Here is a 15,452-nt window from a genome sequence, read left to right as displayed (position 1 = left end):
AGAGATCGAGCCAGGAAGTGTGCCTTGGTACAACCACTATTGCTCTCCCGCATAGGAGTGAATGGACACTACTAATTCCATTTATTATGATGCTGTAGCGGAGAATTGACTTCATCCAAATCTTCCCCTTCCACCATCCTCTCCTCCAATCACACTCCGATCAGGATAACTGACCGCATTCAACAACAAATGGACATATGGTTCCTCATGCAACACTCGGCAACAACTCTCACCATTCTTCAACAGTCTTATGCCAAAACCTGGCAGTTCCCTTTGATACCTGCAATGCGCTCAATCACACCAAGCGCTTCCACTTCCTGAGGACCAGCATCTACCCAACTACTCACGCTGTGTGTGTGTGTGTATACGCGCAGTTACAAAAGGGCGGGAACGGAGCCCCTGCGCGTTCACCTCACGCTGTGTGTGTGTATATGCGCAGTCACAAAAGGGCGGGAACGGAGACCCTGTGCGTTCACCTCACGTTTACCTCAGGGCGTTTACCTCAGGCCTACGTGACCCACAGCTCAAATACATACCAACATGTTGCAGCACCAGGAGGAAGATTCTGCTACAGAAACAAGGAGAATTGAATTCTCCCATTCGATTGCATTGCGGTACTACTTATTTTAGGCTGGAGAAAGTAAATGCATTTGTGATATAAAAAAAAAATCAGGAGTCTGCTGCTTAAATACGAGGGTTGGCGATGTATCTGGATCTTAGTATTGAATTGTGCGGAAATTCCTTATCCTGCCCCTTTGTAAAAAAGCATGTGGTAGGCATAGCTCTCAACTCACCCGCTTTTTGGCGGGTGTCACCCGCCTTGCAAAGGGCTGACTCACCCGCCAAACCTCCTGCACGCCCTTTCATTCCAATGGGCGTCTCACCCGCCAAAAACAAAATCGGGTGATTTCAACCGCCGTTGTGAGACAAATGGTTGAGAGCTACGTGGTAGGGGTGGGGGTAGAGTAAAGGAGCCACTCGTAAGCAATGTTTTGGGAATCACATAGCTCTCAACTCACACGCTTTTGTTGGGTGTCACCCGCCTTGTCAAGGGATGACTCACCCGCCAATCCTCCTATACGCCAATTCATTTCAATGGCCCTCTCACCCGCCAAAATTAAAATCAGGTGTTTTCACCCGCCTTTGTGACACAAATGGTTGAGAGCTATGGAATCAAGAATGACTGTCAGTCACCACCTTCCCCAATAGATGGAGTAGATGGTGATCTGGAATTTCCCACTAGGCTGCCAGCTGGAGGCACATATGGCAAGCAGAGACACATAAAAACGTGTCCACAGGCCATGGGCCCACGTCACAATACCTTAATGGGAAATAATTATTAAAAGCAAGCTAAATGGCACTGTCTCACATACATAATACCCGGATGGCTCGGGGATTCTTTTATGTTCCCCGGTGCTCATTCGGCACACAGCCAATTCTTGCTGTGACACTCCTGTCAGTGGTCTGCCTTTACGAGAAGCCCCTCTGGCTTTCAGCAGGAGGGAATCCACTACAATTATTTGGTTATTATCCCCACAATTTCTAGGAACTCTTGAGCACTTCTCAAGGCTATCGTGTATCCCCCAAAATGACAAAACGTAATATCGTCATCTCATTTGGAAATGTCTCAATGAAGGTTCTTGCGGCTCAATAAGGGAAGCACTGGCACCTTCTTTTCATTACAATTTCCTCTGGGCAAAACACTAAACTATATTTTCTCCCAATGACCACTATCTCTTATACTTATGTTTTCATCTCCCTACATGTTGTGAGTTAAGTCTGTTTTTTTTCTCCCTCAATTCTCCCATTTTGCCCCCTTCCTATTCTCTTTGACACTGTTTTCTTTTCACCCCACAGTCTGACTGCCACCCTGGGCCGGTCCACAATTTGCTCTAAGCAAGAAAGTTTCAGTACTTTAAGACCACCATGGTCATAAAATAACTTACTTGTGATCTAAACTGCAGTGAGTCTTACTGTTCCTCGTCACAGCCTTAATTTTGTGAGGTGCTTCCACCTTCGGATTACACCCTTTTAAAGCTAATAGAAGATCATATGTTTCTTGGAAGCACCAACTAAAGATGCCTCCCGATGGAAGGTACAAGTATCACACCTCCTGCTTCCAGAAATCTGTATGCACAGGCGTCCACCCTTGTCATAAACTGGTGCCAAGGCTGGCAATGCTACAGGAGGGTAGGGTCGAAGGAGAAGTATGACAATAAAAATAGGGACTCAGTGAAATAAAGGTTACTGCAAACCCCCCCATCAGCTATTATTCATGTCCTGGTCTCGACTACATGAGGATGTATCAGGCACTCAGGCATTGTGCCAATTGAGACAGACACTGTGTATGTCTGTCTTAAATGTCTGCACTGAAAATGCTGTAAACGTCTATTTAATAAAGTCTTAATTGACAGTGCTCAAGATTGCTGAGCTGAAATTAGGCTCAACCAGAATCTAGGGCCTCCAGTCTGTAATGGTAATTGGATATCGAGGTCCATGCCTAGCCAACAGCCTCGCACATTTCAGCCATTGAGACACATCTCAACTATGCCCAGGAGGCCTCAGTGGCCTTATTGACAGGCCCTTTGATTTTCTTGGGGTGGGGAACTTGCTGTTTAGAGAACTAAAACGAATGTCTGCCTGACCAATCTACTAAGATTAGCAGTGGCATGCTTCTTGGTTTTATGCTCTGAACCAAAAGCTACTAAAGGAGTGTCAGCACAGCAAAAAGGCATTCAAATCAATACAGACTCCCCCTTCCCACATCCAACAAATGAACCAACTCATCATAAGGGTGGTCTGCTGGACAGAAAGTAGCAAGAATAAGCTCCTTAAGTTAGACATTATCTTGTGTCATGATTCCTGCCCCTCATGTCCCCAGCCCTCCAAGATGTCAGGCTGGAGCCAGGCCACGATCTCCTACATGGCCCTCAAGGGCCTCTCCATCCCTCCACAGACACACTTGGAGTCAGACTTGGCGCTTGTGGCACCAGACTCACTCACTCCCATAGGATAACATTAGGGTTTGGACTTGTAGTGCATTGATTGGGACAAGATGGATGCCCTCACATATTTCGGTTCCCAGAACTGCATGTGCAGTCTAGTCTTTTGGGTGTGGTTCAGCCCAGAGACACCTGGCGTGTAGGGCCTTGCTGCGAGTGGAGCTCTGTGCGTGTATGCGTAGTCACAAAAGGGCGGGAACGGAGCCCCTGCGCGTTCACCTCACGCTGTGTGTGTGTGTGTATGTGCGTAGTCACAAAAGGGCGGGAACGGAGCCCCTGCGCGTTCACCTCACGCTGTGTCTGTACCTGCCCAGTCACAAAAGGGTGGGAACGGAGCCCCTGCGCGTTCACCTCACGCTGTGTCTGTACCTGCCCAGTCACAAAAGGGCGGGAACGGAGCCCCTGCGCGTTCACCTCACGCTGTGTGTGTGTGTGTGTATATGCGCAGTCACAAAAGGGCGGGAACGGAGCCCCTGCGTGTTCACCTCACGCTGTGTGTGTGTGTGTATGTGCGCAGTCACAAAAGGGCAGGAACGGAGCCCCTGCGCCTTCACCTCACGCTGTGTGTGTGTATATGCGTAGTCACAAAAGGGCAGGAACAGAGCCCCTGCGCCTTCACCTCACGCTGTGTGTGTGTATATGCGTAGTCACAAAAGGGCAGGAACGGAGCCCCTGCGCGTTCACCTCACGCTGTGTGTGTGTATATGCGTAGTCACAAAAGGGCGGGAACCGAGCCCCTGCGCGTTCACCTCACGCTGTGTGTGTGTATATGCGCAGTCACAAAAGGGCGGGAACCGAGCCCCTGCGCGTTCACCTCACGCTGTGTCTGTACCTGCCCAGTCACAAAAGGGTGGGAACGGAGCCCCTGCGCGTTCACCTCACGCTGTGTCTGTACCTGCCCAGTCACAAAAGGGCGGGAACGGAGCCCCTGCGCGTTCACCTCACGCTGTGTGTGTGTGTGTGTATATGCGCAGTCACAAAAGGGCGGGAACGGAGCCCCTGCGTGTTCACCTCACGCTGTGTGTGTGTGTGTATGTGCGCAGTCACAAAAGGGCAGGAACGGAGCCCCTGCGCCTTCACCTCACGCTGTGTGTGTGTATATGCGTAGTCACAAAAGGGCAGGAACGGAGCCCCTGCGCCTTCACCTCACGCTGTGTGTGTGTATATGCGTAGTCACAAAAGGGCAGGAACGGAGCCCCTGCGCGTTCACCTCACGCTGTGTGTGTGTATATGCGTAGTCACAAAAGGGCGGGAACCGAGCCCCTGCGCGTTCACCTCACGCTGTGTGTGTGTATATGCGCAGTCACAAAAGGGCGGGAACCGAGCCCCTGCGCGTTCACCTCACGCTGTGTCTGTACCTGCCCAGTCACAAAAGGGTGGGAACGGAGCCCCTGCGCGTTCACCTCACGCTGTGTCTGTACCTGCCCAGTCACAAAAGGGCGGGAACGGAGCCCCTGCGCGTTCACCTCACGCTGTGTGTGTGTGTGTGTATATGCGCAGTCACAAAAGGGCGGGAACGGAGCCCCTGCGTGTTCACCTCACGCTGTGTGTGTGTGTGTATGTGCGCAGTCACAAAAGGGCAGGAACGGAGCCCCTGCGCCTTCACCTCACGCTGTGTGTGTGTATATGCGTAGTCACAAAAGGGCAGGAACGGAGCCCCTGCGCCTTCACCTCACGCTGTGTGTGTGTATATGCGTAGTCACAAAAGGGCAGGAACGGAGCCCCTGCGCGTTCACCTCACGCTGTGTGTGTGTATATGCCCAGTCACAAAAGGGTGGGAACGGAGCCCCTGCGCGTTCACCTCACGCTGTGTCTGTACCTGCCCAGTCACAAAAGGGTGGGAACGGAGCCCCTGCGCGTTCACCTCACGCTGTGTCTGTACCTGCCCAGTCACAAAAGGGTGGGAACGGAGCCCCTGCGCGTTCACCTCACGCTGTGTCTGTACCTGCCCAGTCACAAAAGGGCGGGAACGGAGCCCCTGCGCGTTCACCTCACGCTGTGTGTGTGTATATGCGCAGTCACAAAAGGGCGGGAACGGAGCCCCTGCGCGTTCACCTCACGCTGTGTGTGTGTGTGTATGTGCGCAGTCACAAAAGGGCAGGAACGGAGCCCCTGCGCCTTCACCTCACGCTGTGTGTGTGTATATGCGTAGTCACAAAAGGGCAGGAATGGAGCCCCTGCGCCTTCACCTCACGCTGTGTGTGTGTATATGCGTAGTCACAAAAGGGCAGGAACGGAGCCCCTGCGCGTTCACCTCACGCTGTGTGTGTATATGCGCAGTCACAAAAGGGCGGGAACGGAGCCCCTGCGCGTTCACCTCACGCTGTGTGTGTATATGCGCAGTCACAAAAGGGCGGGAACGGAGCCCCTGCACGTTCACCTCACGCTGTGTGTGTGTATATGCACAGTCACAAAAGGGCGGGAACTGAGCCCCTGCGCGTTCACCTCACGCTGTGTCTGTACCTGCCCAGTCACAAAAGGGCGGAAACGGAGCCCCTGCGTGTTCACCTCACGCCGTGTCTGTACCTGCCCAGTCACAAAAGGGCGGGAACGGAGCCCCTGCGCGTTCACCTCACGCTGTGTGTGTATATGCGTAGTCACAAAAGGGCGGGAACGGAGCCCTGCGCGTTCACCTCACGCTGTGTGTGTGTATATGCACAGTCACAAAAGGGCGGGAACGGAGCCCCTGCGCGTTCACCTCACGCTGTGTCTGTACCTGCCCAGTCACAAAAGGGCGGGAACGGAGCCCCTGCGCGTTCACCTCATGCCGTGTCTGTACCTGCCCAGTCACAAAAGGGCGGGAACGGAGCCCCTGCGCGTTCACCTCACGCCGTGTCTGTACCTGCCCAGTCACAAAAGGGTGGGAACGGAGCCCCTGCGCGTTCACCTCACGCCGTGTCTGTACCTGCCCAGTCACAAAAGGGCGGGAACGGAGCCCCTGCGCGTTCACCTCACGCCGTGTCTGTACCTGCCCAGTCACAAAAGGGCGGGAACGGAGCCCCTGCGCGTTCACCTCACGCTGTGTGTGTGTATATGCGCAGTCACAAAAGGGCGGGAACGGAGCCCCTGCGCGTTCACCTCACGCTGTGTGTGTGTATATGCGCAGTCACAAAAGGGCGGGAAGGGAGCCCCTGCGCGTTCACCTCACGCCGTGTCTGTACCTGCCCAGTCACAAAAGGGCGGGAACGGAGCCCCTGCGCGTTCACCTCACGCTGTGTCTGTACCTGCCCAGTCACAAAAGGGCGGGAACGGAGCCCCTGCGCGTTCACCTCACGCTGTGTGTGTGTATATGCGCAGTCACAAAAGGGCGGGAACGGAGCCCCTGCGCGTTCACCTCACGCTGTGTCTGTACCTGCCCAGTCACAAAAGGGCGGGAACGGAGCCCCTGCGCGTTCACCTCACGCTGTGTGTGTGTATATGCGCAGTCACAAAAGGGCGGGAACGGAGCCCCTGCGCGTTCACCTCACGCTGTGTCTGTACCTGCCCAGTCACAAAAGGGCAGGAACGGAGCCCCTGCGCGTTCACCTCACGCCGTGTCTGTACCTGCCCAGTCACAAAAGGGCGGGAACGGAGCCCCTGCGCGTTCACCTCACGCCGTGTCTGTACCTGCCCAGTTTTCTAGGCTTTATCCTTACTCCCGGAGGCATGAGGATGGACCTGCACAAAATTGACAGCATTCTGAAGTGGCCATCACCAACGTCAGTAATAGGAGTGCAAAGTATGTTGGACTTTGCGAACTTCTATCGCCGGTTCATACCAGACTTCTTCTAAGTTGTACACCCGATCACCGTATTATTACGAAAAAATAACAAAAAATGTGCCTGGACCGAAGAGGCAGAAAAAGCTTTTCAGAAACTTAAGAAAAGGTTCATCTCAGCGCCAATCCTGATACATTCACGTCCAGATCTTCCTTATATCGTGGAAACGGACGCTTCCAGTATAGCAATGGGAGCTGTCCTCTCACAAAGAGATCCTGACACCGGCCAGCTACATCCAGTGGCCTTCTGGTCGAAGAAGTTTTCACCTCCAGAAGTAAATTACGCCATCACGGACAAAGAACTCTTGGCAATCAAATCCGCCTTTAAAGCTTGGCGACACTACCTTCTGGGGGCCAGACACACCATTACAGTTACCACTGACCACCGAAATCTGCAATATCTTAAAACAGCTAAAGCCCAGTCTTCACGCCAGTTGCGGTGGGCTCTTTTCTTCACCGAATATGATTATGTCATTACATTTCGACCAGGGGTCAAGAATGGAAAAGCTGACGCACTCTCTCGTACTGGCACTGATGACATAGTTTATACAGCCCCAGACCCAGTCCCCATCATACCCGAAGACAAACTCTTAGGCCTCACTACGGCCTTAACCCAAATGGAACTGGGAAAAGAAATTCAACAAACCATGAATCCGGATACCCTCCTTACATGGCAAGCGCAGGGGGAACAATATTTCATCAAAGATCACTTACCCTTTTTTAAGGGTCGTCTGTACATACCCACCAAGGACTTAAACAAATCATTTCATCTTATCACGATTCTTTGATCAAAGGGTACCCTGGAATTACCAAGACCTTAGCCAAGGTAAAACAGAACTTCTGGTGGCCTACCTGGCATAGAGATGTCATCCAATACATTCAGTCTTGTGGAGTCTGCACACAAAACAAGTCGCAAAAACAAAAATCATCTGGCCTTTTGAAACCTTTGGACATTCCTCCTGCACCATGGTACACTCTTTCCCTCGACTTCATCACTGACCTACCTTCCAGTCAAGGGTTTAACACCATTCTTGTAGTCGTAGACCTATTCTCAAAGATGGCGCCCTTTATTCCGCTCAAAGGCCTCCCTGACGCATCCACTCTAGCCAAGGTATTTCTGGACGGTATTGTTAAACTACATGGCTTCCCAACAGTCCTGATCTCCGATCGAGGTAGCCAGTTTGTCTCTAACTTTTGGAGAAAGTGTTGTGCAATGGCGCAAACTGACGCCCAGCTATCCACTAGCAATCACCCCCAAACGGACGGTCAGACCGAGAGAACCAACCAGACCTTTGAGCAATACCTACGATGCATGTTGGACCATGAATTAAGAGACTGGAAGGACTTACTATGGATAGCCGAGTACGCATATAACAACTCCTTGCATTCCAGTACCGGACAAACACCCTTTTACACCCTATATGGTAGACACCCACGTACCTCAGAACTGGATCTCCCAACCAGCTTGGAAATGCCAGTAGTAAAAACCCTTCACACCAACATCACTCAGGCTTTCAAAAAGGCCAAAGAACATCTAATTCGCGCCAAAGACAAGCAAAAACAATTTGCCGACCAACACAGGAAAAAGGCCCCAGACTATCAAGTACCGGACAAGGTTTGGCTGGCCGCCAGGTTTATACCCATCAAAGGAACCCGAACCTTTCAACTCAGGTACTTAGGACCCTACACCATCAAGGCGATTATTAATCCAGCAGCCGTCAAATTAGATTTACCATCCAATCTACACATCCACCCGGTATTTCATGTGTCCCTTTTAAAACCAATGCAGCCTGGTACACGGATTGGAACACCACCGAAACCCATTCTTGTTGACGGAAAACCAGAATTCGAAGTTAAAGGCATACTGGATTCTAAGTACTCAAGGTGGAAGCTATACTATCTAATTGATTGGAAAGGATTTGGACCCCAAGATAGATCCTGGGAACTCTGTGAAAACATTCATGCACCACATCTGATCAAAAACTATCATCAAAACTTCCCAACTAAACCCGGGCCAGACAGGAGGAACACCTTGAGAGGGGCATTGGGGGGGGGGGGGTAAGTGCTGACACAACCCCCATCCAGAAGACCCCCTGGCAAGCCCATGGGCCAGGAAGGGTTTTGACTCGGGTCTCCACTAAAACCAGGCATCCTTGGCCTAGGCCTTCTTGGGGCCAGTCCTGGCGCCATTGGCGCCAGGCTCATACTTGATAAAGGACTTGTATCGGGAACTACTTTATTTCAGTGCCAATCAACATGGAGGCATCCACATAGCTTGGCTCCTTGGAACCAAGTTATGCGGTATAGTATTTTTGGGTGTGGTACCATAGGAACTATTTTACCTGGACTACTTTCTTGAAGCTATTTAAACCACACCCGACTGGGATAACACGCTTCGCGTTACTTTGCAATTCTGCAACGTGACGCTCACCGTGGTCAGCTGCACCCGCGAACCTCGGAAGAACAGCATCTGATAAGGAGTAAAAGGACATTGTTAGCAGCAGCAGCTTACCTGTAATTTCATCGTTAGCTGTCCACGGCTCTTGCGATCAGCATCCCGGAAACAGCGCTCCTCCCGAACCGACAGGTCTGCAACAAAGGAAGAAACAAGTCATTGGACATTTTTACAATTTAACGAACGGTGCCGAAAAGCTTACCGCGCAAGCTGCTCCTCGACCAGCCTCGCCTCAGGAATTCCATGCACTGGGTGAGCACCGCGACCTGTGGGGAAGACAAGAGAACAGGTTAGCAAAAGGCAAGGCATCATAGCGCTGCACTTAGCGCCTACTCACTGCATCAAGGCGCTCTAAAAACGCCATTACTTACCGGCGAGACCCAATTCAGTCTATGCCAAATATTGGACTTCTGTGCACCTAAGGAAGAGAAAAGACATTAGTTAAACCAAAAATGCATGCCAGGACAACAATATACCACAGCAATAAGACCTACCTGAAAGACTAAAAGCGGGCCGGCATCAGTGAAGTAACTTGATCGCAATCGCCCACCAAGCACAATGCGCCCCTGCCAAGAAGGTAGGATGGAGAACACACTTGCATTAAAAACAAGGTGAGGAGAGGTCCAGAGAGGCCGCGGGTATATGGGGTGGTAGGGGGCTGTTTACCCCAGTTGCCCAGTCTTGAACATTGCCCACCTGTATTCCAGGCAGAACCCTCCTGCTGGTCACACCTGGGAACCGCAGAGAAGGATACCTGAGTCCCAACTGCTGGGTGGCGTCCTCGTGGAACCAGGTGAGCGTAACAGGCGACTTTCATTTAGACAGAGTAATGGATGGGGATTTGGGAGAGGGCTTACCTGCTTCAAGCTTCCCCTTCCTTTCCCGCAAGGCCTTGACAGTCATGGATTGACACAAGCCACTGTTGTCCACCTTGTGGCCAATCCGCAAACACACAGACAGACACAGTGCGGGTCAGTGATGGACATTTTTGCCCGACAGTCTGCACACTGCTTCAATAAAGTCTTCGATGTTGATGACATGTCAAGTAAATATCGAATCGACTTGATTTGTAGTGAAAACGCAATCGAAATTTCGCTGAGACAATAGCTCCGAAACGCACGCTAGTATGCAGGAAAAAGCCAGAACCGGGTTAACGGTCACTGCGCGTGCTTCATATACCAGCGTCGACGTCACAGCGAGGGACGATAAGGAGGCCGTCAAGGGTGATGACTCGACGCCGCACGACGCTCGAACCGATGAAAAAATAATTCCGAAGCAAGCTGCAAGCAGGCTTGGATACATCAAAGATGAGAAATACATTGGAAGACACAATCTACTCGAACTATGATTTTCAATTAAATTGAAACGCTTTCTTAGATCTGAAAATGTACATTCAGAATAATCAATTGCAACAAAACTATTTCATAAACAAATCTCAACAAACACAGTGTTCAATGCAACAAGTGGTCGCAGAAAGAGCACTGTTGTGAAGATCTGCCAATGGGATTGATAAGTGTGAACAGGACCAGGGATTTGGACTCTAACTAGGACACTGTGTTTTCTTAGAGTAGGTCCTCACACTTGTTTTGCTACACTTCCAACCTGACCCCATAATACAAAGCCGCATCCCTCTTGTGTTCTAGTTGCAACTCCTAGTCCCTGCTGGAATTCATCAAAGACATAATACTGAAGCCCAAGGTGTGAGAGTAACCGATTGGCTGAGCTCTTGATAACGCACATAAAGTATTACCTGGGGTAGTCCAATCCTCTGTATGATAACGGGTCAATCACAATGTATTAAGATTACAGCAAACACACCTGCTGCTTAAATGTGCTTCACTTAGCCACCCCATACTGAACAGGTCCTAATTATTTGTAGAAATCCCAGGGAATGGTGCTAAATCAACCCTCTATTTTAGAGGTAAAAGTCTATGATGCGTATCTCGGCAACAGGGTTTCCTGTAAGCTTTCCACAGCTCATCCAGTGGTAGTGGTGGCTGAGCAGAGAAGGTTGACTACTAGTAGGGGAGCAAGGGGTTTCCAATATACAGTATAACATATAATCTGAAATAAGAGACGGTCCACACAAGTCATCTTCTGTGAAGGTAAACAAAATGAAGTCCAGGTTACAGGTAAGTAGACAGTGGTTAAGTGATTTTTAGAATGCAGGGGTGTATTGCTGGCCAAGAGTGCACAGACAGTTATTTATCACCAGTACATTTGCAGAGCAAATACCTTGAATGCAGGTAGACGAAGCAATGCCTCACACCCACACGCGCAATTAGAGGATAAGGAGCACTTATACGGCTATTTATTCATAGTTAAATATACATAAGCAATAAGTGATAACACAGAAATAAATCACAGAAAAGATAGTAAGTTAGCAAGAATACATCACCATGGGCGTAACTGAATTCCTCATCTCGCCAGAAGCGGCTGAAAGACCCCAGTAACAGCCAGGCCAAGAGCATAACAACCCACAGGGATTTCGGAACAAGGTGTCCCCCATCCAACTGAGGTCCTTGGGCTTTTCCCACCTGACCTTTCCAGAGCTCTGCATAAATGCATTCCTCAAAAGGGGTGGCAATTTCTCGAACCTTCTGGCATTAGCGCTTGCGCATTGATGAGTGACCGCTGGTTGCCGGCCAGGTCAACCGACAGTAACCCCAAGTAGAAAAGCACTTCCCTCTCCTAAAGCACCACGGAAAACAATTCCATAACTCATCTTCAAACTTGGCACCTGTGGATCCTAGCTTTCCCAGTGCTGTGTCCTTGGATGAGGCATGCATACCAGTTTAAGCAACGAATAACGTTGAAAACATGTTTTTCAGCAAGTGCAGCTTCCACTGAGGCATGGAATAAATATCCAATATGGCTCTGAGTGCCCCCAGAATGCACTGCACACCAGCGCCATGTTTTAGCTCAAGCATCACAATCCACCCTTGGATATTTACTTTCCATAGCCCAGTGGTAGAGGAGCCGGTCTCTGAAATCGACGAAACATCAGAACCAAGTTGGGAATACATTGAATAAAACAACAACCAGCTACTCCCTCGACCAACGCCTAGGAGGGCCCATCCGCGCATCCTGCACCGCTGCATGAGCAGCCCGACACACCTCAGCTGAGCTAACAGCTTGGATGTAAAAATCCCATGATCTCAGACCGAGAGATGCAAAGTTTGGAATTTCAAAATCCACTCATGAAGATTTTCAGCCTACTCCCTGCAACACTTATGGCCTTCTAAATACCACAGAGCACACCAATACCTGTTTTGCACGTTTTTCCCTATTTTCCACGTGTGCCAATACGAAAATCCTATGCAGCTCGAAATCACCGCCGAGTAACGTGTAAGCCTCTGTTGCCTGCGTTACCCCGACAACATCATCTGCCTTCCTATTGGCTGCTGCATCCGGCTTAATAGCCAATCGAATCGAATGCACCGACAGGCGCAAGCCGGCACCAGCAAAGGCACCAGATAAGGCTCCTGTCCTGAGCCTGTCCAGACCTGCCAGACGCCGTCGCCAGGAACCGCTGCTCAGACTCGCAACAGTAACGATGCTCTGTGGTTTCCCCGCACCACAAGGTCAGTCTGGCTGCAGTTTGAACACCACGCTCAAAGCCTCTGCCAAACCCACTTAACAATCAACGTCAGCCCCATCCACTATACGAGTCAGACGCTCCAATATTGCTGTGGCATTATGGAACTCTAGCACCATAGTGCCCACCCAACACACCCGTCCAGAACTTGTTACGTGCTCCATAAGATCGCTGCCTACACTCCCATGACCACAATGTCAATAACTCATCTGGCGCTATAGGACTATGCATACTGCTTGCTGTAACCCTAAATGTTTTCCTTGTTTATGTTTTTCTGCTGAAACCTACTCCGTTTAAACCCCGCCAAAGCACAACGTGCCCACCCTCCATTTAGGTCCCGGTACCAGCGCAACTGTTCCCCACCATGTGTGACCATACTCGCCCGCCATAGCATAACAGGCTGTACCAGCCTCCTTGGTATGCCCTACACATGTACCCAATCCCTCACGTGCATACTGGTCCTATTGTATGCTCCTAGCCTACTGTAATGCTTAATATATGATATCACTGCTAACAGGCATACTGCCCAGGTTATGTATACCTAGCCCACTGTCGTGCCTAATAAGCTTACTGGCCCTGCTGTGTGTACTTAGCCTACTGTAGTGCCTATTATGCTTACTGGCCCTGTTCTGTGTACCTAGCCTACTGTAGTGCCTAATATATGCTATCACTCCTAACGTGCATACTACCCATGTTATGTATACCTAGCCTACTGTAGTGCCTATTATGCTTACTGGCCCTGTTGTGTGTACCTAGCCTACTGTAATGCCTAATATATGCCTACTGGTTGTGCCCACATTTGTGTTTACCCTAATAGACAGATTGCTTATCTCAAAGTGCTCTTTACCCACTTCCGAACCTTACCACCAGGCTACATCATCCTTCGCAAAGACAGAACCTCTAGTAACGGGGGAGGGGTTGCCAAATTCTCAAGGCGTCTCTAAATGCCAGCCAGCTAAAAAACGCTGAGGCTGACAACTTTGACATGCTCTCAGTAAAAATATCTCCTACACCAATGGACACCATAACATTATACACTGTCTACCGGCCTCCAGGCCCAACCCACGACTTCCAATCTAACCTCACCCATATCCTAGGGGACAACCTCAAAACCAACACTAGAGCCATCCTCTTGGGTGACCTCAATTTAGGATTCAAAGACCCTAAAGACAAAAAAGGCAAAACCCTTGCCAAAGCAATTCAAGACTTAGGCTTTACACAACTAAGTAACGACCCGACCCACACGAAAGGTCGTATACTAGACTGGATTGCAGACCACAACTGCGTGGTTGACATTAGCTCCAACACCCCACGCCCATGCACTGACCACCATCTACTGCACTTCTTCATACCCTGAAAAACAGGAGGGAACCCCAACACACCCGCACCACCCACCCAAGCTAGATCCAAAACACTACTCACCGCCGAAAGAATCCTCCCTCAGCTTGAAGCCTCAGCGCTCGCCCATCCCACATCTAACAACCCCAAAGAGCTGGTAGAGATCTACAACTCCACTCTGAAAGAGTTTCTAGACGCAGTAGCCCCACTAGAATTAAAAAAAGCCAAACATATATTTCATGCCAACTCATGGTTCACACAGGAACTCAACGATGCTCGAACAGCAAAAAAAGCAGCATTGAAATCTTGGCAAACTAACCCCTCCACCACCACTAGAGACACTTACCTCACAGATGCCAAACAATACAAGCTGGCCATCACCAAAGCCAAAGCCGCCACCTACAACTCCAGAATTGAAAAAACAAACTCCCAATCGAAAGAACTGGTTGCCATCTATAACGAACTAACAATCCCCCCTACTTCCACACAACCCACCGAGAAAGACGAAACATGGTGTAACAACATCCAGCACACTATGCTAAACAAAATCAAAACACTTCAGACCAAAATCAAGTCCCAGAGTTTGACAAACTGCCCAAAGCGCCACCACCCACACCAAAACCTCCTCTAATATAACGAACTCTAGACACCCCGCCGGACGTAAACAAACCCACACTGTTTGCTTTCAGACAAGTCACCATCCCTGAAGTCCTAAAGATCATGAAACAGACTAAACCGTCTCTATGTAAAGGGGATACATGCCCAGCTAATACAGTCAAAGACTGTGCCTCCGCCCTAGCCCCTTTCATCACTACCTTCATCAACGCCTCCTTCGCCAACAGACCAGTCCCGCTTGCCCTCAAGGAAGCTTGGGTACGACCGCTACTGAAGAAACCTACCCTCGACCCTGACAACTACCATCCAATCACAACTGTACCATTTTTGTTGAAAATTCTTGACAAGGCAGCCTACCCACGGATCCAATCCTACCTGAAATCTCATAACATCCTAGGTAAAAGGCAATCCGGCTTCCGCCCCCGTCACGGTACGGATTCAGCCTTATTAGTTCTCAAGAACCAACTACTTGCAGCCATGGACAAAGGCAAAAATCACTCCTATTACTCTTGGATCTATCGGCAGCCTTTGACTTGGTTGACCATAAGATCCTGTGTAAACACCTCATTGACACTGCCCACTTCTCACAAGAAGCAACTGCATGGATGACCTTGTTCCTAGAGGGCAGAGCCATGAGGGTATTCTCCGACCAGGCCTCAGCCTCAGCATCACCCATTGAATGCGGAG

Source organism: Ambystoma mexicanum, chromosome 5q (genome assembly GCF_040938575.1).
Source record: "Ambystoma mexicanum isolate Mex_15411 chromosome 5q, UKY_AmexF1_1, whole genome shotgun sequence".
Lineage (NCBI taxonomy): Eukaryota > Metazoa > Chordata > Amphibia > Caudata > Ambystomatidae > Ambystoma > Ambystoma mexicanum.
Note: the sequence above shows the minus strand (reverse complement) of the source record.